Here is a 26,518-nt window from a genome sequence, read left to right as displayed (position 1 = left end):
ACTAATCTGAAGAAAAATATGACAGAAAGAGGGCTTTCCTGGTACCATGTAAAGACACTCTCATCTCCTGCAGCTAGAGAACAACAACAACAACAACAAGCTGTGGGTCAGAGCCAGGACTTAATCATGAAGATTGAGAGAATGCTCAATCCAAGGAAAGTTGCTCTACTGAGGTCAGGACCCTGGTTGGGGAGAAGGGAGACCCTACGGTTTGGGGGAATAACCTCTGCATGAATGCACTCAGAAGTCTTGAACCCCAGGGCGCCCTCCTGCGGGGCCCAGGGTGCACTTTCTGCGGGTGGCAGCTTGTCTCGCACCATTTTGCTGGTACAGCCTACTAAGAGACCAGAAGGCAGAACTTACGCTGATCATGAATCAGTGAATGAGTGTATAGAAGGTGTTTGTAAAATGTATGAAGAACATCTGAAGAGAATGAATCCCAACAGCCCCTCTATCACATATGATATCAGCTAGTTGTTTGATTTTATTGAAGACCTGGCGGACCTCAGCTGTCTTGTTTACCAAGCTGATACCCAGACATACCAGCCTTATAACAAAGATTGGATTAAAGAGAAGATCTACGTGCTCCTTCGTCGACAGGCCCAGCAGGCCGGGAAATGGTTGTGTTGGAAGCATTTGGGGACTGGGGGTGGGCTTGGAACACAGGTGTGTACAGCAATCTGTAGTGAAGTTTTGTATTATAGTAATCCTGTCTCCATTTTGGTACACTCTAGCCAGGATTGAATGTGTCAGATGATATGTGAGAATCTTGTTCAATCTGAACTCCCATCACACCCCCCCCCACTTTCTCTCTTTTTTTACTTAAACATTGTTATGATGATCTAGAAGGAATTTTTTCTTTGTCAGTTAATGTTGACTCCAATCCTTCATATCTGCTTTATAACATTCACTGTACTAACCCTTCTTCAAGTTGGGGTGGAGGTAGTGACCTCAGTGTTGCTGCCTCTAACTCTGGGACCTGGGGAGATTATGTGCTAAGATAAAGTCTTAGTGAAAAACAAATAAATGTTCTTTAGTTATATAAAAATAAAAAAAAATCTTGAACCCCAGATTTTCTGAATCTTTTGGGCCTGGAGAGGTGTCCCATTTCTCCCTGTTAAGGCAAGTGCTCTCTATGCGTAAAGACGATACAGAGGCTTCTGCAAAGCAATCCATACACCTCAATGTTCTCCCTCCAATTCACTCCTCCACAACATTCACATCACCCAGCTGGAAACATGCTGGGCCTGGCCAGGGAGTGTCAGGGTCTATGAAACCGATGCCAGAGGGAGCTGGAAAGTTAATGCAAAGCCACATCCAGAGAAAGATGGACCCAGGGGAGGCATAACATAAAGTTAGATCAGTTTATTGATATGGGATTATTTAACCATGGTACAGAATTTGGCAACCTGGCAAGTGCCATGTGGAAGCTTGTGGAAAGTGATGCCCCATGCTAAATAAAGTGGAAATGCCAAATGGGCACAGCACACAGCAGAGGAAGGCATCCAAATGCTCTGAGAAGTGACACAGAGGAGTAAATATAAAATCAGGAAACCTGTCGCTGACCAGGAAAATCCATAGGACACTCTGTTTACAAAAGTGATGATGAATGTGCTGGTGAGATTCTCAGCAGTGGCTGGCTGCTGTAGGGCAGGGCTGTGTGTGTGTGTGGCGGGGGGGGGGGGGGGGGGGGTTGCGGTGCTGTTACAGGGTATGCTGGCCACCCTGATAGCAATGAGGATGTCAGACAGGGACATAATAGAGGCAAGGTGGTAACAATTTAGCCATCAGAAGCAAGGCAGGCGCAATTACTATGGTGAGCAGCAAGACTGGAATGGCAGCCTGGGCTCCCTGAACTGCACAGAGCCATAGACATGGTCAGCCGAACACAGCATCCAGGACAGGACAAATAGCCAGCCAACCAGAATTTTGTTCAAGGTAAACAATCAAAGAAAACCAATGACAGGTAGCAGGAGACTGAAGAAAGTTGCCCCAATATAATGTCACGGTCTCTTGTCCAATTTCCAGACTTAAGCCAGTTCTCATCCCCAGAACTCACTGACTGAAGGAGAGGACCTAACTACAAGTCTAAGTGGTCAGGACTCCCCTAGGACTGCCTCCAGGTAGAAAAGGAAAGCACCTAGATATTTTGAGGGCTTTGGGCTCAGGGTCTGAGTCACCAGGGACTTGAAGAGTCCTGTGCTCCTATTAGAGTGGGATTTGTGGGGTCCAGAAGATAAATGAAGTCCTGGCCCAGAGGTGGCTCACAGTGGAATTATTGGATCCATTGACCCACCAAGTGCTCATTTCCCCTGGCATTTAAGGTAAAATGGGTATGGCTTATGTGACAGTTGTCAGAACACCCACATTGGCTTCTTTGCGTGTGGGTTCAGAGCGATCACAGCAGGGAAAGCCAAGCGGGGTGGCCAAGATGGAAAATCAAAAACAATAACACATCCTGGGGGAAAGTCAGAGATGAAGACTATCCTGAAAGGTGCTTTCATTCACCAGTTCCACCTCTGGTACCAGAGAGGTCCTAGAGGATCATGGTGGGCCGCCACAAGCTAAACCAAACCATAGCCCCAATGGTAGCTGCAGTGCCAGCTGTGGGCCACTGCCAGGCCACATCAGCACAGCCTCTGGTCCATGGTAGGTGGCCGTGCAGCTGACAAAGGCACTCTTCTCCAGCTCTAAAAAGGAGAATCTAAAGCAGTTTATATCACATGGCATAGACTCTAGCACGTACAATCTTGCCCCGTCAGGCTTTCCTGCCCTTTGTTAGAACATACCCTAGAGACCTGGACCATCTGGACAGTTTGCAGAACGTCAATTTGGATAGCTATATTGATGATATTTTAACCAGGCAGATGAGCTAGAAGTTGGCAATTCATGGGAGGCTTTGATAAGGCATGTGCTCAGAGAGTAGGAAATAAATGTATAAAGATGCAGGAGATCCCCACATGAGTGGGGCAAGATAAGATGTTCATGAGCCTGGGCTTCTCTTCCCCTTTAAAAGGAGAGGCCTGCCCAGCATACTTCTGGGATTCCTTCCTTAACAAAACCCAACTCCACAGAACTATGCAAACACCGTGTCTTCTCAAATCTGTGCTCTGTACAAAGGAATTGAGCATTAGCTTTCTAAATTAGGATCTGTTCCCTAAGAGGTGTGGTAATAAGAGAAAGGAAAACATTGAGAGATGAGAGGAAAAGGGAATGACTTCATAGAAAGTACCTGTAATCTCTTTTGTTTATAACTCAGTTGCATTTTTCTCTCTTTGATAGAATCCTCTTCGGTATGCCCCCAATATATTTCTTGAGTAGTGCCAATCTATCAACAAGTGGATATTTATTATTAAGATGGCATCATTAGATCATTCATTATGAATATCAGATCATCCTACTTTCAAAGGATTTGAAGTGACATAAAAATAAATGACCAGTATTTAATAAAATAATTTTGAAAGAGTACAACAAAAGTATTGAAGGAAGACATTTTTGTATCAAAAATCTATGGTAAAAACAGCAATTGCAATGAATATCTGAGCTCAGCTTTGAGTTTCCTAATAGTCAAGGTGAAAAGAGAAAGATGGAAATATGGTATCTTACACACATTATATTATCTCATAAAAGTAAGTGTTACAGTTCAGAAAAGACAATATTTGGCCTACTACGCAATATGAGAAATGTTTAGATAATATTTTCATTAAAGATATTCAACAATTTAGGGAAGGATGTCTTCAATCTCAAATGACTAACCTTTGCTGATATGCTCCCTACGGTACCTGACACATAGTAAAAGCTCAACTTTTAAAAATTCAAAATTATGCTAAATCATAATTCTGATAAAATTTATTCAGGCACGTAGGAGTCAAAGAATGTAGCTTCTTAGTAACCTGATAGGCTTGAGAGAAAACATTTAGAGAATATAGAAAAATGAGTAAAAACCCACCTTTGAATAATATTTCTCAAATATTCATTTTTTGGGGCCACACAGAGAAAAGGAGCCAAAAAAGTGAACATGTCTGCACTGAGGTTCCGTTTAGGTGCTAGAAGCCCGGATGTTCTGTACTGCTGGGAGAAAGGAGACCCAGCACACCAGCGGCAAATGGGCCCACAATATCCACAGCAGTAAGAAGTCGGTAGATCTTGTTAGAGTGCGCTATGGAGGGCCACTCTGCCTACCCTCCAGACAGATCAGGGAGGAACTAGTGCCTGGAATGTAAATTAAGTGGCCTCACATCTGACTGGAAGCTGAGAAAAGCCACTGCGATCTTCTCCAGTGTCTCTCTTCTACTGTGACAATTGAGAGGCCTCATTTTGAAACTGAGAGGTAAGATAGAAGTAGCTAAACCCCTGAGTCACTACATGAGGGCAGCTACTCTGGAGAGCAGCTGGGATCTGCAGCTGTCTTTGCAAAAGGAAGAAATAAATTTTTGTTGTATAAAGCCAGTAAGACTTGGGGATCATCGGCATGGCCAAAGCCTATCCTATCTTCATTAATAAAAACAATAATAGAGTTTAAATGGGATGCAAGTTGATAACTGTCAAAGCACTTGTCAGTTTGAGTTGATAGTAAAATGTAATTTCAGATATCTAATGGATTTGCCCGTTGAATAGATTTGTATACCAGCAATGCCTTGATAGCTTATTATGAAGAACATTTGCTCAAAATGACTGTTTGTTCTTATCATAATAGAGTTTAACTTGTTGTTTTTACCCTAATTAGCTATATATCATGGTGCCTTTTTGAAGATACTCCTGAAATCAGCAATCAACTAGACTTCAAATCCTGTCTTCTTAGCTATGGCAGGAAGGTAAATATCCCCCCCTCCCCCCGCCCTAAAATCATCATCAAATTATTCAGGAGGCCTTGCCATCAAGACTCTCTGACACTCAATTCTCAAAGCAGAATCCCAACATGGGCCCTAGAAAAACTGCATCTGACCCACAGATGCTTCCTGTCCCAGGAGCCAGACTCTGGAGACCCAGCGGTAAATGCAGCAACAAGTCCCAAGCTGCACAACTGGGCAAACAAATTTTATCAATGACCAGTAAGAGTTGCTTTTTTTTGTAAAACATTAGCTTGAGAGACCCAACACAATGGTAAAGAAACTTTAAAAGGAAAAAAATGCACTTGTGCGCCAGTGTGCCCACGGTTCTAACACAAAGATTTTGATTTCTCTTTGTTTCCTTCCAGGTTCATACAGTTTCATAGTGGCCACACAATTTGTTTGAATGAGTGTTTACTCTATTTAGCCATTCATTTCTTTAGCAAACCTTTACTGGGTACCAAGCATATATCCAGAACCTGCCAGTTCCTATGGGAACACAGGGAAATACAACACACTCCTTAAGCTCAAGACGCTTCAATAACTGAAGACTTGCCTTCTCCACAGGTTCCCTCAATTGATTCAGTTTGGAGTAATACAGCAAAAATAAAATAAAATAGCCGAAACCGGTTAGGCTCAGTGGATAGAACATAGGCCTGCAGACTGAAGGGTCCCGGGTTCGATTCTGGTCAAGGGCATGTATAATACTTTGGTTGCGGGCACATCCCCAGTGGTGGGTGTGTAGGAGGCAGCTGATTGAGCATTCTCTCTCATCGATGTTTCTAACTCTCTATCCTTCTCTCTTCCTCACTGTAAAAAATCAATAAAATATATTTAAAAATAAAATAAACAGAAGACAATCCCAGAAGCAGACATGGTCTCTGAGGTATAGATATCACTGCATGAAAAACTAAAAGCCTGTTTCTGATAATATGGTGGCTCTGGGGGACTGCAGAGCCCCCTGTGATGGCCCTCAGCCCTTCACAAAGTTTGGTTGCCATTACTCCCAGTTTCAGGGATGATGGTAGCTGGCTGCGGGGGACAGCTGCCAGACTGTGCATCTTGGGGAGGCCCCATGACCACAGAGAGGCATGAAGGTAAAGCTGGGGCTCAGGAGCCAACACAGCATCTGTCCGTGCACATGAATGAATTTCATTTAACTTTGAGTTTGATAAATAGTTACGTGGCACTGCTTTTCTTATATTTCTAGTCTGATATACCACTTAAACTCCTTTCTATTCCTTTCAAATGATTTTATGTTAACTTAACTCTTCCCCCCAGATTATCTCTAAGTGTCTTTGTCAGTAAAATGGGATGAACAGTAGTGCCTTGATACAGGATTGGGTGGGGACCATAAGTTGGCTTGTGGCTTATGGCACAGCAATGAGGCCAGTGTCAAGCAAATAAGAAAAGTCAGTTCTCAGTGGCTTTCTCATCAGTCCTCCCCAAGGCAAGGGCGGGGCTCTTTCATCTCTCACCCTCCAGACATATGCCCTGCTGAGCATCTTGCCAGCTCTCCTGAGACATAAGCACCAGGGCCTGGTTAAGTCAGTGCAGCACAGACACCAGCTCTGGCTCTGGATCTCCTGTTAGTCATGGGTCCACACCAGTTCCCTTACCAGGAAGTCAGCTACCTCCAGGTTCTAGCTGCTCCCAAGCATGAGAATGACTAGGTTGAAGGAGGCCTCTGGTGATCTAAGGTAATGTTAGGTCCATGTTTACCCGAAGATCCTTGCTCCCCTCTGTGGGAAGAAAATGTCCTTAAGAGACATTATGCACACAAAACCACCAATGTTCATTGCAGCTTTATTTGTGATTGCCAAAACCCAGAAGCAACCTTCAACTTGCCCATTGACAGGTAGATGGTTAAACTTTACAAGGCAACAGAAAGGTCTACTGATGTACAACAAACTGATGGGTCTCACAGCTGAGTGAGGAATCCTTATTACACAACATTCTTGAAATGACAGACGGTAGAGGTCAGGAAAGGGGGAGGAGATGCCTGTGGCTTTAACAAAGTAGCAACACACACACACACACACACACACACACACACACGAATGCATGTAAAATTGGTACAATCTGGGTAAGGTCATTGTATTGCATCAGTGCAATCTCCTAGCTGTGATCTTATACCATAGTCACCACAGTCATGCAAGATGTCTCTGTTGGAGGAAACTGGATGAAGGGACCTCTATTGTTTCTTATAATTGCTTGTGCATCTACAATGATCTCCAATTTAAAAAATTTTTAAAGGTAGATACCAACTCATTGGATATCTCCTGCTGTGCTTGCTACCCCGCCCCACAAGGGCCCACATCCTCTCCTGTGGGGAGACTGAAATCTGGCTTCACACAGGAAGGGTGTGACCTCATGTTTATTCACCTTACCATACCAGGAAAACGTACCCTTGTTGTCATGAGAGGAAGACTGAGGGCAGAAGAAACCTCAAAGTCCTCACTTGCAAACACCCTGTCAACCCTGTTTGACCTCAGGAGACCAGGCCACATCTGAAGACTGCAATTTTCTCCTGCAACTTCAAGGAGCCCAAGGGCAAACCTGGCTCCTGCTGCATTCCTTTCTCTCAAGGGTCTCCTTTTCCAGAATCTTCTCAACCTCTCTGGGCCTCATCTAATCTCCATTTCTCTCAGGAAGCAAGCAAGCTTTCAGTAGCCCAATCGTTTCCTTTTTTTAAATTTAGTTTTTTATTTATTGATTTGAGAGAGAGAAAGAGGAAGGGATAGAGGGAGAGAGAAACATTGACTTACCACCCCACCCACCTATGCATTCATTGGCTGCTTTCTGCATGTGCCTTGACCTGAGATAGAACCCACAACCCTGGCACATCAGTACTGCACTCCAACCAACTAGAGCCCAATTGTTCTCTTAACTCTGAGATTTGGGCTCTATTAATGGCCGTCGAGGCTCTCCTGACAGTCACTCTCAAATTAACATTGGATAGAAAAGCAGCTGGAGGTCCTGATTCCAGAATTGTTCAACTTATTTAAAAAAAAACCTACAAAACTAACAACATTCTAGGTCATGACCTGATACACTCAGGGTGCTACACAAATTTTATGAAATAATACTTACCCAGACTGTACATAATGTATTCTAAAATTTTATTTTCTATTCTAGCTTCATGTAAGCTAATCTGGTTCATTTAATTTTAAAAATTGATTTCAGGACCCTCCATTAGATAGGTACTAGCTCATGAGATCCAACTATTGATATTAAATTTTCTGGAGTTTTGTCATCTGATTGTTTAAAAGAACCATCATTAAAAATTATATTATATATGCTTACAACATTTATAAAATTATATAAGCCCATGCTCTTGATATTATCCATATCTAATATATGGTGGAAATACTATATAATGGCATGCCCTTTGCACATCTTCCCAACTTGGGAGTGTTTACACCATGGAAGTTGGCAAGTGCTACACACTGCCCATACCTCTTTTTTTCCACTTGGTTGTTAAGCATTTACCAGCACATCCTTGCCCCTTCTAAACTTACTTATGGCATGTTAGTTAGGAGGCAAGAGAAGAAAACCAAGGGTGACTAAAATCATTAACCCTTAGAACTGTTTCTCCAAGTTGCCCATAAATTGGAAAGAGTGTCTGATGGCAAAATTGTATGTAGTTTTGTTACCGTCGTAACTAGCTAGTTTTTAATATTAATAGTGAGGGAAGGCCAGACTTTGTAAGCATGGTGAGCTGGGCAGCTTCACCAGGAAGCTGCAATTTCACACTCCCCACAGGGAACCACTGGGTCCATTCTCTAAGGTCACTGAGGAAGGGGAAGGGAGGGGTCCACCAGAGGGGAAGATGGGCGCATGTGCAGGGAAGTCAGGATGATGTCGGGAAGGTGCTTGCCTGTCAGTCTAACCTGAGAAAAAGATCATTGGCCAGAGGAGTGGGGCCACTGCAAGCATGTGAAATTCTGAAGGATTCATTGGTTAAGCTCCCAGTGATAATCCCTAAAATGAAGAATTATCTCTCTCTTGTCCCTTTTGCCACTTGTAAATTCTGTTTCTCATTTGCATCATGACCCTCCACGCACCTCCATAGCCATCTGGCCTTAAGCAGTTGCATGGCCCCAGCCATATGGACCCCACGCACAATGGACTGTAGCTGGTAACACAGCTAAACTGGCCAGGTGCTGGACTGCACTGTGCTTCAGTATGGAGAGTAGACTCCAAGCAGTGGTTTTAATCCTAGCTCTGCTGAAGACAAAACGGGACTTTTTTCATGGTGGAAGGAGGGAGATGGGACCTTGGAAGGGAAATGCCTTAATATTGTATCATCAAGAAAGCTTCCCATAATACCTCAGCTTCCCCTGGGGCCCTCAGGAAGTTTTTGTTCCTGTGGCACCCCCAGAGCTCCACTTTCACCAACAATAAGTGGGGACACAGAGGATACCTCACGGATAAGAGTTTGTGTTGCTAGACATGAATGGCCCTTGCTGCTCTTACAGAATATGTTTAATTGGAATATTCCAAAGTCTTTTTTTCCTGACATCATCAATTTTAATTGCTATAAAAGCAACAATTAGGGAAACTTAAAAGAACGCATTCATAATTCTACCCTCTTTACAGGAAAGCTATGTTTATGTTTCCATACTCATCACCAGCAGCCTGTTCCTCACATTTGATTTTCATAAGGTTGTAATGAAGATCCTGGACAACTAGAGCCCTACATTTCCCATCTGAAACTATTGAATATCTCCTTCCATGATTTAACTGAATGAGCATTGAGGCTCTGGGCCTTGAGACCAATAAACAAGCCTCTGCTAATCTCCTTTGCATATTTGACAGGGATGAGGTGTGAGGCCACAGATCTCTCTCTCTCCTATCGCAACTCTCTCCCTGCAATTTTCAGGTTTAAATAAGAACAGACACAATTAGCAAGGCCTCTTTTCCTCTAGAGGAAAAATGAGCTGCAAATTGTAATGTGCCTCTAATGAGATAATGGCCCCAGACAAGATCATTGAGGAACCTGAGGCACAAGCTTCCTGGCCTTCATTGTCTCCACCTCTCCAACCCCAAATGCTGTAGAGAGAGCAGCTTCTGGAAGTCTGGGCAGAAGAAAGGAAAGGCAGCTGGAGGGCCCCACAGGACAGACTGGGGGCCTCCTGCGCTGACACACTGTGTTTGGGAGCTGGGATAGCAGGAAGCCAGGAAGCTCCGGCTGGATTATCTCCTGTAATACTAGCTCAATACTGGCTCACACAGTCCAGGGACTCAGATATAAATTTATGGTGATGAGTTAACTAAGTCCTGGGATGGTACCTGATCCTGTAATCACTCTGAAGTTACCTTAAAAATAAATATGTGCAGTGGAGCGCATTTACTGTGACCCTCCCAGTACAGGAATAAACATATATCCCTTAAAAAAAAATTACTGTCTTATTATAATAAAGCTTAGATACTTCATTTTTTAATTTTACATTTACAAAACTTATAAAGCGATCATTTACAGCATTTTTAAAAATGTTTTTTTTTTTTTTATTAATGTTAGAGATAGAGTGAGAGAGAAAGAGACAGAGACAGAGAGAAAGAGAGACATCATTTTGATCAGTCAGCCAGGGATTCCCACAAACTGGGCATGTGCCCTGACAAGGAATCAAATTGGACAATGCTTAACCAACTGATCCATACCAGCCAAGGCTGCAGCATTTTTTACAATAGCCAAGTTACTGATACATCGATAGATAAATAGATAAAGTAGATGTGGCAAATATATGTGAGATACACACACACACACACACACACACACACACACACACACAATAGACTATTACTCAGCTATATAAAAAAAATGAAGTCTTGCCATTTGCAATAACGTGGATGGAGCTATTATGCTCAGTGAAATAAGTCAGACAAAGAAAGACAAATACCATATGACTTCACTTATAGGTGGGATCTAAAAAACAAACAAAATAAAAGAATAAACAAAAACAAATGCATGCATACAGAGAACATATTGATCATCACCAGAAAAGAGGGGAGTTGGGAAGAAGGGTGAAAAGGATGAAGGGATTAAAAAGTACAATTGCCAGTTCTAAAAATAGTTCTGGGGATGTAAAGTACACTATGGGGAATGTAGTCAACAATGAACATTTATTCTTTATTTCTCAGTGAGAGGAATCCTCTGAAAAGTTGATTGAGGCCATGTCAGACCTCTGCTCAAACCCTGTGCTGGCCTCTCACCTAAAATCTTGAACCCCTACCATGCAAACAAGACTGGATGTGATCTGGCCACACTCATCCTCTGCCCTGCCTTCCCACAGCTCCTTCTCTCACTGTGCCAGGCCACTGGCCTCCTTACTGCTCCTTAAACTCTCCTGCCTCAGGACCATGCACCTACTGTTCCCTCTACTGGGGCCCTCTGTCCCTCCGTAGCCACCTGTCGCCCTCTCTTCTTCCTTTGGGACTTTGCTCAAAGGATACCTGTCAGAGATTTCTCTGATGACCTTATATCAAATAACTACCCTCCTCCCCACCCCCATTCATTCTCTATCCCTTCCCTCTGCTTTATTTTTCTTCCTAACATTTATCCCTACCTGACCTAGTACAGATGTAATTGGTTGCTTATTTTCTGTCTCTCCCAGACTGAGTGGGGTGAAAATATCTAATTTAGAACTCACTTTGTAATAATAAACAAAACACTAATCTGCATTCAGACTGATGATGCTTTTATAGTTTGAGAACCAGCTTCACGGGTAAGTTGAACTTCACTGCATTGCAGTTTTTTCAACCATGGAATATACAAATCTGAAGACAGAAAGGACTGAAACTCAGGGATGCTTGGGTACTGGTTCCAGCTTCCAGCGCTACCCCGTGTTCTCATGCTTTCTATGCCATCCCTGAAGGGATTCTGAGCTCGATGACTCATGCTGCCCAGCCAGTCACTTCCTTCCTGCTCTCCCCAGGAGCACTCTCCGCAGGGGAGACAAGAAGAATTGCCACTCCAGCCTCCTCGATGCAGCTCCAGGAGCCAGCCTGCAAGTCTTGTGTTTGTGTGTGCATGTCCTGACCTCCCTTTATACAGGTTACTTTCACATCCATTCAAATGAGCAACTTAAAAAGAAACCAGAAAAAAAAAATAAAAATAAAATAAAAAATGAAAGAAAAAGAAAAGTGATTAGACTCAAATGGAAATTAAAAACTGGGTCAAAATGAGAATTTAGAACCGTGGCATCATAATGGTTGTAATCAAGGTTTTTTTTATTTTTTGTTTTTTTTTTCTAATCTAGCAGCTCTTCTGAACCGATGACCAATATCTATTTCAAGTAATGAGTCAAGGATCTCAGAGTTAAAGTTTGGTGGGTTTTGTCGGGTGGCGAGGAGATGGAAGCCACCAGCACAACTTCTGACCCACGAATCCAAAGGCAACACCTGGTTGGTGAATTTCCTCACACGCCTTCCCAGCCCTCAGTGCTGAGTTGAAAAGGCAATTGAGCAGGCCCAGGACAGGAGACACACAGAGATGGTTTTCTTTTACTTGTAAGTGGGTTTAAGAAAGAGTTGGGGGAAAGTGAGCAGAAACGGCTGCTGCAGCTCAAAATGAGAATCTAAGATTGCCGTTTCATTCAAAGCTCTATCCTCACTTGACAATTATATATTAGCATCATCTGTGTGTTCATTTCCCCATGAAATAATCAGAAATACAAAAAAAAATGGGATATAGTATCTTGAAGTTTATATTCAAAAGGACAGTAATAGGTTCTTCTTCTTCTTTTTCTTCTTCTTCTTCTTCTTCTTCTTTTTTGAGAGGATCTCATACTTCTGTTTCATGGTTTGTTGCTGTTGTTCTCTAAACTAAATGCCAGCATTTAAAACTATATATAGATAGGCACAATTGTGCAATTGTCAACATGAGACTTTCTTAAGATAGACCAAAATAGTCAAAGGCCTTTTCACGAAGGATTTTTGAAGACTCCCAACCATGTTCACAACGCCCTTGGAAGCATGACTTTTCTCTGAGACTTTCCATGCCCATTGGCAAGGCCCGGCTCAGCCCAGAGCCCTGGCAGGCCTACTGGCTATATTTAACTTCCGTGTGCTATATTGAAAGGCTTGATTTCTGGCTAAGTTACTGGGACGAGTTACAAGGCCATCTATTCAAACTTCTGAGAGGCCCATGTCCCTGCTAATCCCAACGCTAACTTTTCTCCCAAATGCTGGGAAGTCGTGATAGCAGCCAACACTTCTGAGGTGCCGTGCGCAGCAGGCACCGTGGGGAGAGCATTGAGAGCACCTGTTACTGAATTTCTCAGCAATGCTGACTGGGAGGTATGGGCCGGCATGTGCTGGGACCTGTCACGGTTCCGTGGTTGGCCCATGGTAGATCTGGGGGTTCAGGGCCCACCTTTCATCAGCTTGCTGTCCACAGCTCACAGTCATACCCAGAGTGGCCCCATAACCACTGTTCTCTACTGTTTTCGCAAAAGACACCAATCCCCAGACTATAGGCAATCACACTGGAAGTTGATATCACATAGGGCAGTTTCTCAGGTAACTGTACTGTGGGCTTTTTATTTTAAGGCATCTGTGAACATTTATAGGACCAGTGTCTTTGCCTCAAAAAGACTGCATTTTTGGTCGCACACACATCACTAAATCATCTTATTTTTCTTCTTTGTCCAAAGCATTTCATAGATTTTTACCAGGCCTGGGCAACGATAACTTATATCCTACAAAGCACAGTGCATTTAAAAAATTGAATAAGTAAACAGGTGCTGAATATTAAAAGATCATTCTTATTTTTGTCCCTCGAAAAATCTGTGCCTACCTGTCTCAGTGTTAATGGAGCCAAAGGAAAAAAAAAATTTTAATGACACATTTCTGCATTCAAGTACTAATTATGCCAATTACAAGTTTCTCTTCATCGCTGCTGATGGCATAATTTGACTGCAAGTGCTTTGCAAATACACCTGGTATTTCAGCAACTCAAAGGATGGATTTTCTCAGATTTCTAAGGGTGGGAGTGTGGGGGGCAATTAGCATGTGCCACCTGCTGGAAATAAGGACAATGTCCCCAAGTGAAAAGAGAGGCCTGGAAGGTGGCCCCAGTGCAACCCTGTCAAACTCAGGCTCCTAAATCTCGCCACATCTGGGCCTGAGTGGGGACCCCTCCTTTTAGTCAGGCCACAATTCCAAGTGGCCAGCAGTCCCAGTCAGCCAGGGACTAAGGAGGAGTTCTCAGGACATGGACTTCAGTTACAAAACTGGAGCAGACCCTGGGACCAAGGTGGCCCAAGATGCTCACTTGGGGACCTCACATTGAGAACCCCACTCTGATGAAGCTATACTTCCAATATTAATTGTTCAAAACTTTGTGCTTTTCTTCTAGACTTCCTTCTTTGAGCTGTAAGTGCCCAAGAAAGATAACGGAGTCAGTCTCCAATACCTAATCTGAATTCGTTTACAAGAAATGGTATCTTATAAAGAGGAACTTTGAAAGAGGTAGCCACTCAAACAAACAAAAAACCACAAAATTAAAAAACACTTGAGGAGATGATTGTGCATTTGAGCTACATGAGAACTTTATATGCTCCACTTCTTTGCTTTTAGCCCTAAATTTCAGAAAATGTTCTGTTCTTTTCTAAAGTCAGTACATAGAATCATTTCCACACCTTGATTCATGCACTAAACAGCTTTAGCTTCATTCATTAACTTTTAAACAAAAATCTCTCAATCAGTTATGTAACTGACCCCCACATGCCTAGTGGCTTAAAGGAGCCAGCATCATTCTCCTGATTCTGAAGGCTGATGGGATGGTTCAGAGAGCTGGGGTTGGGGGTTTAGGAGGGCCTCGCTCATTAGGGTAAGTGGGGTGGCAGGGGCAGGGGCAGGGGCAGGGGCAGGGGCAAGGACGGTTATGGGGGGGGGGGGGCTCTGGTCACTTGCTCACATATTCTCAGGCAAGCAAACTGGGCTCATTTATGTTGTGATAAAAAGGGTTCCTCACTGCAAGAGTAGCACACCTCAAGATCCACACACTTTTCAAGTGTCTGCTGCTGTCCCATTGGTCAAACCAAGTCATGTGGCTGAGCCAGAGGCAGTGTGGAAGGGGATCACACAGGCTCAGAGGCATGGCCATTGTACAGGATGCTACAACCTCCTTGTTTCTTTGAACAAAAAACTTCATTGTTTCTGAATTGTCTTGACAAGCAACTTGGGAAAGGCTAACTGGTAGAGCACCCACCAAACTTGATGCTGACAAGGCTTCTCTAATTCTAGATTTTAGGGGGCCAACTAACCAAGTTACACAGGGCTAGCTTCCAAATAAACCCTCAGTCCTGGGCAAACCAATACACTTGGTCACCCTGGGTTCACCCCATGAGATTCGAATTCTTGTCTCTCCATTTCACAGATGAGGAAATCGTGGTTTGGAGAAACGAAGTGATTTTCCCAGATGTTCTTGTGAGTAAGCAGCAGGGCTAAGGTTTGAACTTGGGCAGTCCAATGTCAGAGCTATAGCTGCCTCACTGCATTGCTTCAACAACTAAGAGGCACAGTTAACATTTGGGTAAGTGCTATTGGCCTGTCTTAATCACTCCATTTAAATAATGATTCCAGATTACTCTGGTCTGTGTTGAAAAATAATACTCAAATTCACCCCCAAAGACAAAGATTTGTCATATTTAAGAATAGTCAGAAGAATGGCTCTGAAGAACTATAAAAATGCTTTGAAGAATAGCATCTTCATTGCATAAGCATGTAATCTTCTAATTAGCTATTAGTGCAGCATTAGCAAAAAATGGTCATGCTGTCTGTCTGCCCTTTATCAAGGCTCAACGCTGTATTTCATTTGATAATTGCTGACTGTATATGCTGCCACTGTATTTGGTAGTTAGTGTGCAGTAGGTCACTCAATTCTTCTATAATCCCATGAAATAGATGTTTTTGCTAGCATAGTCACTTAGCAGCAGAACCATGATTTGAACCCGCCCCCTGTCCCAGGTTCATGCTTAATCACAACACACAGGGCTTCCTTTGCTTACACATAAAGGTGCAAAATTGGTCCCAGAACCCGGTGCACAAGCTCTTTCCACGAGGCTACAGTAAACCCCATGCTTAGAAGAACCACCCACCCTCATTTGGCTGAATAAAGTTCTCATTGGTTGGTTCAAAATCAAGTGACACACCACTTCCCACTGGGTATTCTTTGGGTGGAGATATGACAGTTTAATGGCCAGCCCTGGTCCCCACCCAAGGAAAGGGTGGAGGAAACAGATCCATGATTCAAAGGCCTAACCCTGGAAATAGCACACGTCTCTTCCACTCCCATTTCCCTGGCTAGGAGTTAACGAATGGCCACTGCCAACGGCAAGGGGAGATGCAAATGCATTTAGCCATATGTCCGAGAAGAAAGGGGGAATGAATTTTGGTGGACATTGTGCAGACTCCACCACAGAGTTCCATGTAATGTGAATTTGCATTTCTTAGCATCATGCCTCCTTTCATAATTGAAGGCCAATTTTTTTCTTTTGCTGTGAAATATCTATTCATCTTTATTCCTCATTTTTCTGCTATGTCTTTGTATTAATTTGTTGATACTCCTTATTTAGTAAAGAAATTTAGCTTTGTCTATGATTAAAGCTTGCAAATATTGACCACAGTTAGGTTATTTTGAATTGTTATTATTATTATTGGGGTTTTTTTTGGTTGAGAAAATATTCTGTTTTTATGTAGTAAAATGAATTAATATTTTATTTTTAAATTGTTTTTATTAATCTTTTATTTTATCACCTGAAGTTTTGTGTTATGCTTAGAAAGACCTTCCCCTTTCATTATTTTTTTTTTCCCCTTTCATTATTTTTAAAATCACTCATAGTGCCTGGCTGGTGTTGCTCAGTGGTTGATTGTTGATCCATGAACCAGAAGGTCCTAGTTCAATTCCCAGTCAGGGCACATGCCCAGGTTACAGGCTCAATCCCCTGTAGAGAGTGTGCAGGAAGCAATCAATCAATTATTCTCTCTTATCATTGGTGTTTTTATCCCTCTCCCCCTCTCCTTTACTCTCTCTGAAGTCAATAAAAACATATTAATAAAAAAGAAGGTAAATTATTTTTAAAAATAAAATAAAATAATTCCTATTTTCTTTACTACTCTCGTGCTTTTATTTTTTCCAGTTAAATGCTGATTGATCAAGAATTTATTTTGGCATAAGGTGCAAGTTATGAATTGAAGTTAGTTTTTCAGATGCCTATATAGTTGTTTCAAGATTACATGTGGATCAATCCTTTCCATGATAATTTGAAATGTAATTTTTATCAATAGACTAGAGGCCCCATGCACAAAATTCGTGCAGGGAGGTGGGGTCCCTCAACCCCACCTGCACCCTCTGCAATTTGGGACCCCTATACCTTTTTCTTATCTAGCTAACCACTTAACATTTTAAAAAAATTAACTGAAATATCACGTACTCTAGGAAATCCTCTTTGAACAAATGTCTTTACAATCTGTATTAAGTATTTTCATAGTATATCATTCTTTTTCTTTAACAGCTTCTTAGACTGATGCAATGTGGTTTTCATTCTTGCATCTGATTTTTTTCTTCTTGCTCTTGTAATAGCAAAGCTCATCCAATTTACATTTGCCCTCCAAGGGCTTATATTTGGTTCAGTTTCTAGTTGGCTCCCTGTGTTGTTGTTTTTTTTAAGCAATAAATTTGGGTTGTGATAGTAAGCCTCACTTGTAATCAAGCCTGTAGGCCTCCCTATCTGAGTATTTCTATAATACCTATTACTTTAGCATACCAGAGATTGTGTTCATTTATAGAAAATAACAATAAATGCCACCTGATCATTTGATCTTCAAGTAATATTTTATAGCAAGATGTAATATTCTAGTATTTTAACTATTACAAAACTAAGGCCTACAGAGATAAATCATATTGAACAATAAAGAATGACTCAAATATCAAAGCATAGTACACTTAGGGCCTCCCTTGTCCTGTGCCTCAGATATCGTAGCATAATACATAGTTCACATGGTACTAAGCTTCCTTCAAAATAGAAAGGGATGCCATACTCATGAAGCAGCTACTTCCACACATTTTTTAAATTTAATTCACAGCACATACTCTTCATACTAATTATTGGATAATCATCCTAGCAATTGCCTCTGTTCCTCTCTGTATTCTTGCCTTACATTCTGATGTTATTACTGCGCTTTTATCATCCACTCGCTCTAATAAGATTGTGAATTTTTAAGGACAGAGATCATAATTTGAGCTTGTGTTTCTGTCATGGTGCCCACATAAATACTCAAATGCCATTCAGTCCAAATGACTGTGATGAGAGAGGCCCACCATTGCTGGAGACCTCTGATTTTTATTTAAGGGGCCTCACTTGTTCTGCACCTTTACAGAGGGTGAGTAGGGGCTGAGGGAATTTGAGGAAACCCAGACAGAATTCTCCTCCTAAGATTTTGCTAAGCTGGACTCCAGGCATTTGTCCAATTAAAATCCAGACACACAGCAATAACAAAGACACTGGTTTCCTTGCCGAAACCGGTTTGGCTCAATGGATAGAGCGTCGGCTTGGGGACTGAAAGGTCCCGGGTTCAATTCCGGTCAAGGGCATGTACCTTGGTTGTGGGCATATCCCCAGTAGGGGGTGTGCAAGAGGCAGCTGATCGATGACTCTCTCTCATCAATGTTTCTAACTCTCTATCTCTCTCCCTTCCTCTCTGTACAAAATCAATAAAATATATTAAAAAAAAAAAAAAAAAAAAAGGCACTGGTTTCCTACTGCTAATGTGTGGGCATCAAACCCCAGCCTGCAGGAACTCACCCCCACAGTCAGGACCAGGCCATTGGGTAGACCTGGGCTGGTGCTCCTAACTCTGGGGAAAGGGAGACTTCTCATGGCTGCAGGCTAGAGGCCCCAGACTCCTTGCCACGTGCCCAAACAGGTCCCTGGAAGGTTGGTCAGCAAAACGGCTTATTCACCTGGGATTGTGGGGCAGCTTGACCAGACTGGGCCTGGCCTTTTCACGAAGGGCTGCTGGGCCTGGGGTCTTCGCCCTGTGATGGTCGCCATGGCAACCCAGCACTGACTTGCAGTTGGTCAGCCTTTGGTAGTGATGGGTCATTACAAGTTACAACTCCTCATTCAGATGTTCTGAGTCCCTCCAGCTGGTCTCCATGTGCTCACTGCACCCGACAGCCTCAGCCCTCGACGGGATTGTCTCATGAGTCACGTCTTCCATTCTGGGAAATTCTCCTGTTGTGTCTTAGTGGTTACTCATCCTTCTTTTTTTCTAGAACCCATAGTGGTCAGACATTTTACTCCCCAGCTGATTACCTATATCTCTTCTCTCTCCTTGTGAAGTTCTCCATTTTTTTGGCGTTTGGTTCTAAAGATACATTTGGCTCCAGCCTCCATCTCTCCTGTGGGAGTTTAAGTTCATCAATCATATTTTTAATATCTTTCTTGTTCTCTGCCTATTTGTAAATATCTTCCTGTTCTTAACTTATGGGTATGCAATAGTTTCTTTGATCTTTCTGAGGACAATAATTAGACTTTTCATTTATTTTTGTGTTTGTTTTCTAACTTAGGTGTTTTCTATGTTGCTAATTTTTCTTGTGCAAGTCTGGAGGTACTTGGAAGTCTGAGAATGTAGAGAATCCGTGGTTCACTCTGATGAGTTATTGTGGGTTTGCCATGGGCTCCTCTGGATGAAAAGGGAAGCTGCAAATCCTGTGTCCGCAGATGGAGTTTGTTGGCTGTGCTTTATTTAGGATGGATAAATATGCCTTGACACATCCCATCCCAAGCCCAAACAGGGAAGGTTTTTACTCTGGGGCCTCATACCCATGCTAGGAGCTGTAGCCCAACCCAGGCTATTGATTCAAGGTGTTTGAAGAAGCGCCCTCTGGTGTCTGCCTGCTGGGAACCTGTCTGCTATGTGTGTGCAGGGGGTGGGGGCCGTTGCTGGAAGCTTGTTCATAATTACACCCCAGTTACTGTTACACCCCACATCTCAGTGTCTCTCTAGGGTTCCTTCAGCAAGATGACACCAGCCTTCACTGTCACCCTCATCTGCCCTTCCCACACACCCACACCTTCCATCCCCTTTCCAGCTTCAGAGATCATTTGTCATCCTATGTTCCATTCTCTTTGCCATTATAGGTTAATTTTCCTTGCCTGTTTTTCTGCCAATCCAGTGGGGCCTAAGGAGGAAGGAGGATGTATGTGCTCCATGCACTCAGCAGCCCACTCCATCACATTCAGCTCACATTTAGGACAGTGCCCAAACCTTCAGGGTATTCGGCCCCTTTAAGACATCCCCCTACATCTTTGAGTTTGACAGTGATCAAGTAAGATTTTAGAAATCTTCATCAGTGTTGTGTCTGTAAAGACTCGAGGCCAGGAACCTGATTGGAAAGAGTCCAGTGAGTGTTAGTTGTCAGGAAGCTCACACAGAGGTAGAAAAAGTTCATGGCAACCGATGAATCAGAGGAAGGAACGAAGGACATCATAGCCCAGGGCCAGCCCTGTCCCTCCCCTCACCTTCCTACGTCCGATGTGTTAGTGACTCAGAAATTAAAACCTTTTGCCTGTAATCTTATTATTTTAAGGAAAGCAACAGCTTGTTCCCAAGTAAAGATCTGGTCGAACCTTCTAACTTTTATGTCCTTGAAACCAAAATATGTATCCTGTTGTCTGCAGAAGGAGGTAAATTACCACCACCAAAACACCTCAGGCCGATTTCATCAAGACATCTCAAACACAAAGAAAGATCTAATCAGGGGGAAATGTCACTGGGACAGGAATCAGAACACTTGATCTCCAGCTCTGGCTCCACCCATGTTGGGACTGCCTTGTAAGATTGAAATGATCATTACTATTTATCGGATCTGGGTACCATTTTGACAATAATCACTTCTATTTAAAATACATATTTTTTAATTGGTTCCAGAGAGAAAGAAAGAGGGAGAGAGAGACATAAACATTAATTATGTGTAGAATCATTGATCGGCTGCCTCCCACACATCCCACACTGAAGATTAAGCCTGCAACCTGGGGTATGTGCCCCAATTGGGAATTGAATTGTGACCTCCTGGTTCATAGGTTGACGCTCAACCATAGAGCCATGCTAGTTGGGCAAACACTTCTATTTTTTTTTTTTTTTAATAAGTAGCCTGAGAGTATCTCTGCCCCAAGGATAACATGACTACAAAATGCTTTTCTGACATTTAAAATTCAACTTTGTCCTGAGAAAAATAAGCTTTAAGAACTCATAAACTTACTATTATTGAAGTGATATCTAATAGGGAAGAGTGTAAAAGGTCCTCAAAGGGAGAGTAGTGTCCTATTTTAAAAATAAACATAACTATTTAAGCCAATATAACTTCATAACTATAAACCAATATAATTGGGTTTCTGTCTGAGGGACTCACTATATTTTCCAGACTTTAACTAAGTGATGACTGTTCTGTTAGCAAGGGCTAACAGAGCATCCTTGTTCCAGAAATTTCAAAGCACTTAAAAATTCTTCAAGCCCAGCCCATGTGGCTCAGTGGCTGTGTCAACCTATAAACCAGGAGGTCATGGTTTGATTTTTGGTCAGGGCATGTGCCTGAGTTGTGGGCCCAATCCCCAGTGGAGCGCATATAGGAGGCAGTTAATCAATGATTCTTTCTCATCACTGATGTTTCTCTCTTTCTCTCCCTCTTCATTCCTCTCAAAAATCAATAAAAATTTATATTTTTAAAATTCTTCAAGTAGCAATATGAACCTTAAGATCTTGCAAATAGTTCTTAGTTTTTCTAGTGGTGAAATAAAAGAAAAGAGGCCAGTCAATTAGAAATCTGAGATTTTTCTATTGAGGAAGATGGGTCACCTCTCTATATTTTTCTGGGAAGACAACTATCACCAATGCATAAAACTAGGTAAAGCCCTGGTCGGTTTGGCTCAGTGCATAGAGCGTTGGCCTACAGACCGAAGGGTCCTGGGTTTGATTCCAGTCAAGGGTACATATCTTGATCACAGGCCCTGGTTGGGAGGTGTGCAGGATGCAACTAATCAATGTGTCTCTCTCACATCGATATTTCTCTCTGTCTTTCCCTCTCATGGAAAAATATTCTTGGGTGAGGATTAAAAATAAAACTAGTTAGAAACAGGAATTACTTTACCTTATGGTCTTAGATTCTCCAGGTTGGTCTCTGTCTACTTTAGACAGCTCAAGACAGAAGAGGAATTTATCAGAAGATTCTAGAGTCTGTCACAAACCCAAAGGAAATGAGACTTCTTACAGATGTAAACGTGTGCTCCAGCAGGAGCCCCTTCTCTGCCCCCTTCTTCACGCTTTTTAGTCTTCTCTCTGCTGAAGGCTGTTTCTCCCTGTTTCTGTGTTGACTGGATGAAAATAACTCCCTTGCCCTGGCCGGTTTTGCTTTGTGGTTAGAGCATTGATCCTTGGGCCAAAGGGTCTTGGGTTTGATTCCCTATCAAGTTGCAGGTCCCCAGTCCTGGTAGGGACAAGTACAGGAAGTAACCAATCCAAGTGTCTTTCTCATGTTGATGTTTCTCTCTCTTTCTCTCCCCCTTCTCCCTCCCTTCCACTCTTTCTGGAAATCAATGGAAAAAAATATCCTCAGGTGAGGATTAAAGAAAAGAAAAATCACTCTCTCATCTCCCAAAAATGTGTGGGTGTCTCAGTACCAGCACAAGCCCAGCCAGACTAACTGAATTCAAATGCTAATTACAGTTTCTAAAGAGATCATTTTGTTGATCCAATCAGCTGGGGCCCAAGCCAAGGGCAGGGGTGAGGGCATCATATGGTAAGAACATGACAGCTGAGGGCAGGTCTAGAAAATTGGTGGGGCATGGGAGCTGGGCAAACACCACAAAAGATATCTGCAACACCCATCCTATCTAATAAAGAGGGAATATACTAATTGACTGCCATGCCCTCAAAGATGGCAGCACCCACAGCCACAAGATGGCGGTTGCCAGTCCCTTCAGCCCTGCCAGGGCAGCAGGCTTGCTGCACAGCCAGGCCTGCCTCCAGGTGGGATTGGCCACTCTGTACACCTGCCTCTGGAGTCCCCCAGTCCCTTTAGCCCCCTAGCCACCTAGGGCCAGTCGGAGGCACAGGCAAGCATCAGATGGCGGCTATACAGCTGCCCAGGGCTGCCGGAGGCTCAGGTAACCAGGGCCGGCCAATACTTGTGCTGCCAGTAGTAGCAGCAAGAGGTGTGATGGGGGCATTGCCTTCCCCTGATCACTGGGTTGCCTCACGCCCCTGAGGGCTCCCAGACTGTGAGAGGAGGCAGGCTGGGCTGAGGGACTTCCCCTTCAGTGCATGAATTCTCATGCACCAGGGTTCTAGTTTATAGTAAAAATGTAATTGAAAGAGAACAGAGATGATAAGCTTTTGCCACAGGTTTGGGAAAGGTATAAGAACAGAAGTTACGAAGCCCATATCCTAATAATATCGGGACTGGGGGCACCTAGCCTAGGGCTTCTACCACTTGCCTTGCTTCTAGAAAAGAAGTTCTTGCCCTAGCTGGTTTGGCTTAGTGGATAGCGTGACTGCACGAAGACTGTAAGGTCCTGGGTTCGATCCCAGTCAAGGATGTGTACCTGGGCTGCAGGTTCAATCCCCAGTCTCTCTCACATCAATGTTGGTCTTTCTCTGTCTCTCCCCCTCCATTCCACTCTCTCTAAAAATCAATGGGCCCTAACTGGTTTGGCTTAATGGATAGAGCATCAGCCTGTAGACTGAATGGTCCCAGGTTTGATTCCAGTCAAGGGCATGTACCTTGTTTGAGGGCACATCCCCAGTAAGGGGTGTGCAGGAGGCAGCTGATCGATGTTTCTCTCTCATTGATATTTCCAGCTCTCAATCCCTCTCCCTTCCTCTCTGTGAAAAATAAATAAATAAATAATAATAATAATAATAATAATATATGAAATAAAAATCAATGGAAAAATATCCTCAGATGAGGATTAACAAAAAAACAAAGAAGTCCTTAACTGCCATCAGAGGTGTGTGCACTCCGTAGCACACACTGCTTTCATACATAACCTACTGATAGAAAGGATGCTGACACCAAGAGGAAAATTACTTGTTATTTGAGTTCCTGATCTATCTTTCTCATCAGTTTTGGTAAAGCTGGCCCAAACTTCTAAAACCACCATTTGTGCCAGTTATTACCTTTCCCATGATTCCTGTGACCTTCCAATCTTCCTGCCTCCAGGGCCTCTCATCTCTGCTGCAGGTCCATAAGTGCTTCCTCAGGTTGGTCTTGAACTCGCGGGCACACACTATAATTCCCACAAGGAAACCCACTTACAATTTGGTTTTGAGAGCTTAGTAACATTACTGGGGTCTTGATCGTTGTGAGGAGAAATTACACTGCAAACCACCCAACGGTCCACCAGCTTCCTGGCTCACACCCCAGGTTCTCCATCATCCTTAACCCCGCCCATCCTCATGGTCCCTTCACATGCACAGACCCTTCTGAAGGGCAGACAGCCTTTTATTGAACTGCCTTTCTCATGGGTACAGACTCTTTAGGCCAATCTGGGCTTCCTGCCTGCCTGGACCTAATAACAATAAATAACAGTCTCCCTGTTATCACTCGTGAAAGACAACTATTTGTTCTGACCTCACAAATCTCCCTCAAAATTAACCTAGTTACCGAGCCTGAAGCTTCACAGATGAGACCTATTAATGGTTTGCAACTGACACCAAAAATGTTGCCAGATGTTGATAACTGTACTCCCTTCTCCCTGCCCCCTTCCAGCTCTACTTAGGGTACAGCTGGCAACATCTGGAGACATTTTTGGTGTCACTCTGGGAGGGAGAGGTTTCTGCTGGCATTGAGAATTATTCAGCCACAAAGACCCAAAATGTGAATGGTGCTTAGCTTAAGAAACCCTGAATTAGACCATTTTTCTAGTTGCCTTGCTTGAAGTTCTTCCAATTAGGCAATAAGCAGTCTTAGTAAAGCATGGGAAGGGGTGGGGAGACTGTTTTCCACCCATAGCACCAAGTAGAAATCACTGTCTGTCATGGGAATTGTGGTAGGCAATTCTGGAGAAGGAAGAGCAGGAGAAGGGGGGAGGAGATTGTGGTGGGCATGGGATATTTTAAGATGGGACAGGCTGAAGAGCTACCTTGACTAGCTTTGCCAGAGAGAAGACTCCACAGTCATTGAACTGGACCGAGATGAAGCTTCCCATTCACAGCCTCCTCCTGGTCACTTAAACATGTGTCAGGAGAGCAGCACCCCACCGTCAGGAGTCACAGGTGAGACCCAAGACCATGGTAGCAATTCCTTGTCCAGAACTGCTGTCCCACTAGGGGTCAAGGTGCTTCATCCCTCCCTGTTCAGGTGAATATTATTCTCTTCTCACATCTCGTTTTCCTTGTACATTGGAGGAGAGAGTGTCGTTCGTTTTTCAGTTTCATTTTTCTCCTTTTTCTTGAAGGGAAGGCCATGCTGCCAAAAATACTCATGAACTGCTTCCTTGTTTGGATGATGGAGAAAATGGTTTGTTTATTTTTCAGTCACATCCGCATTAAATGACAGCCTGGGGCCCTGTTCCCTCCCGGGTTCCGAAGTGCTCACGGGCATCTGGAGTGTCTCCCAGACACCGCCCCACTCCTCCCCCAAGGGGCTCAGAACACACACACATCCTGTGTAGTTTGTGCCCCCTACAGAGTCCAGACTTCAAGAGCTATTGAGATGGTGTCCACAGCAGTGGGCAATCCAAGGTGGCTCCCAGCAGCCTTCCTGGCAGGCAGGGCCTGTGGGTTCTCCTCCAGGGTCTGGCTGCCTTTCCGACTCCTCTGATCCAGCCAGTACCCGCTTCCCCGCCCCCTCATCCCCCACCCCCCCCTCCAGAGCCACCCTCCCTGTGCTGATGCCTTGAGCTTCACCAAAGGCCAGACTTGAGGACCAATAACTAGGGACATACACACAAAAATAGCTCCTTTAAAAGAGCACAGAAGCTCCAAAAGTCTCACTGCCTTCTATAGGCAGAGGAAAAAGTAAATTGGGTGGAGGCCCTGGGAAAGATCATGGTGGGTCTGTGCCTCTGCTTCCCTAGATGGGGAGCTGGAAGTGCTTGGCAAGACTGCCAAAGGGGTCAGCTCTGCCCGGGTTTCCCAGTGAAAGCAGACTGAAAATTCAAATCAGCTCTTCACTCAGGCCGGCTTGGGAGAGGAGGAGGGAAAAAGAAGGACTAGTGCCCTTAGACATTCTTCCCGGAAATGGTCACAGTGTTCAGTGCTTTCCTGATATGTGGGCTCCCCTCTGCACATGCCCTAAGACAGCCAGACGCCATGAAAACAGTGTGGGGTTGATTAAGCAAAGACGCATTCACTGACCACATGACCCGAAAATGTGAGGACCCAGGAATGCACTGTTTAGACATCAGAAGCCAAGGAGATTCTTGTTTGCTTTGAAAGAGACTCTGTCTTGTGAAGGGGTAAGTGAGGATTGGGGGAAAGGAGAGCATTATGTATTAGTTGAATTCTCAAAGCTTATTGGATAAGAAAAGTGTCATCAGGGAGAAGAGAGTGGGCTGGAAATGGTGTGATCGAGGCCTAATTTGCACATCAAATAAATAGATTTTTAAAAAATTAACCACACAGAAATAATGAACAACATAAACTGATGAACAAAAACAGACCTGGAGACAGGGAAGCAT

At 43.5% G+C, this 26,518-nt stretch overlaps 1 protein-coding gene and 1 pseudogene across 2 annotated transcripts in view; both read left to right on the top strand.

Moving 5' to 3' along the window:
• Positions 1-26,518, top strand: part of CFAP97D2 (CFAP97 domain containing 2) — a 54,605-nt gene that overhangs the window by 2,507 nt on the left and 25,580 nt on the right. The window lies entirely within an intron of this gene.
• LOC311620470 (enhancer of rudimentary homolog) lies at positions 5-978 on the top strand (annotated as a pseudogene). The gene has a single exon. The product of its transcript is annotated as an enhancer of rudimentary homolog (transcript).

This window comes from Pipistrellus hanaki (genome assembly GCF_964339955.1).
Source record: "Pipistrellus hanaki genome assembly, chromosome: 3".
NCBI classification, from domain to species: Eukaryota; Metazoa; Chordata; class Mammalia; order Chiroptera; family Vespertilionidae; genus Pipistrellus; species Pipistrellus hanaki.
The sequence above is the reverse complement of the archived record's forward strand: the minus strand, read 5'-3'. Positions and strand labels throughout refer to the sequence as shown.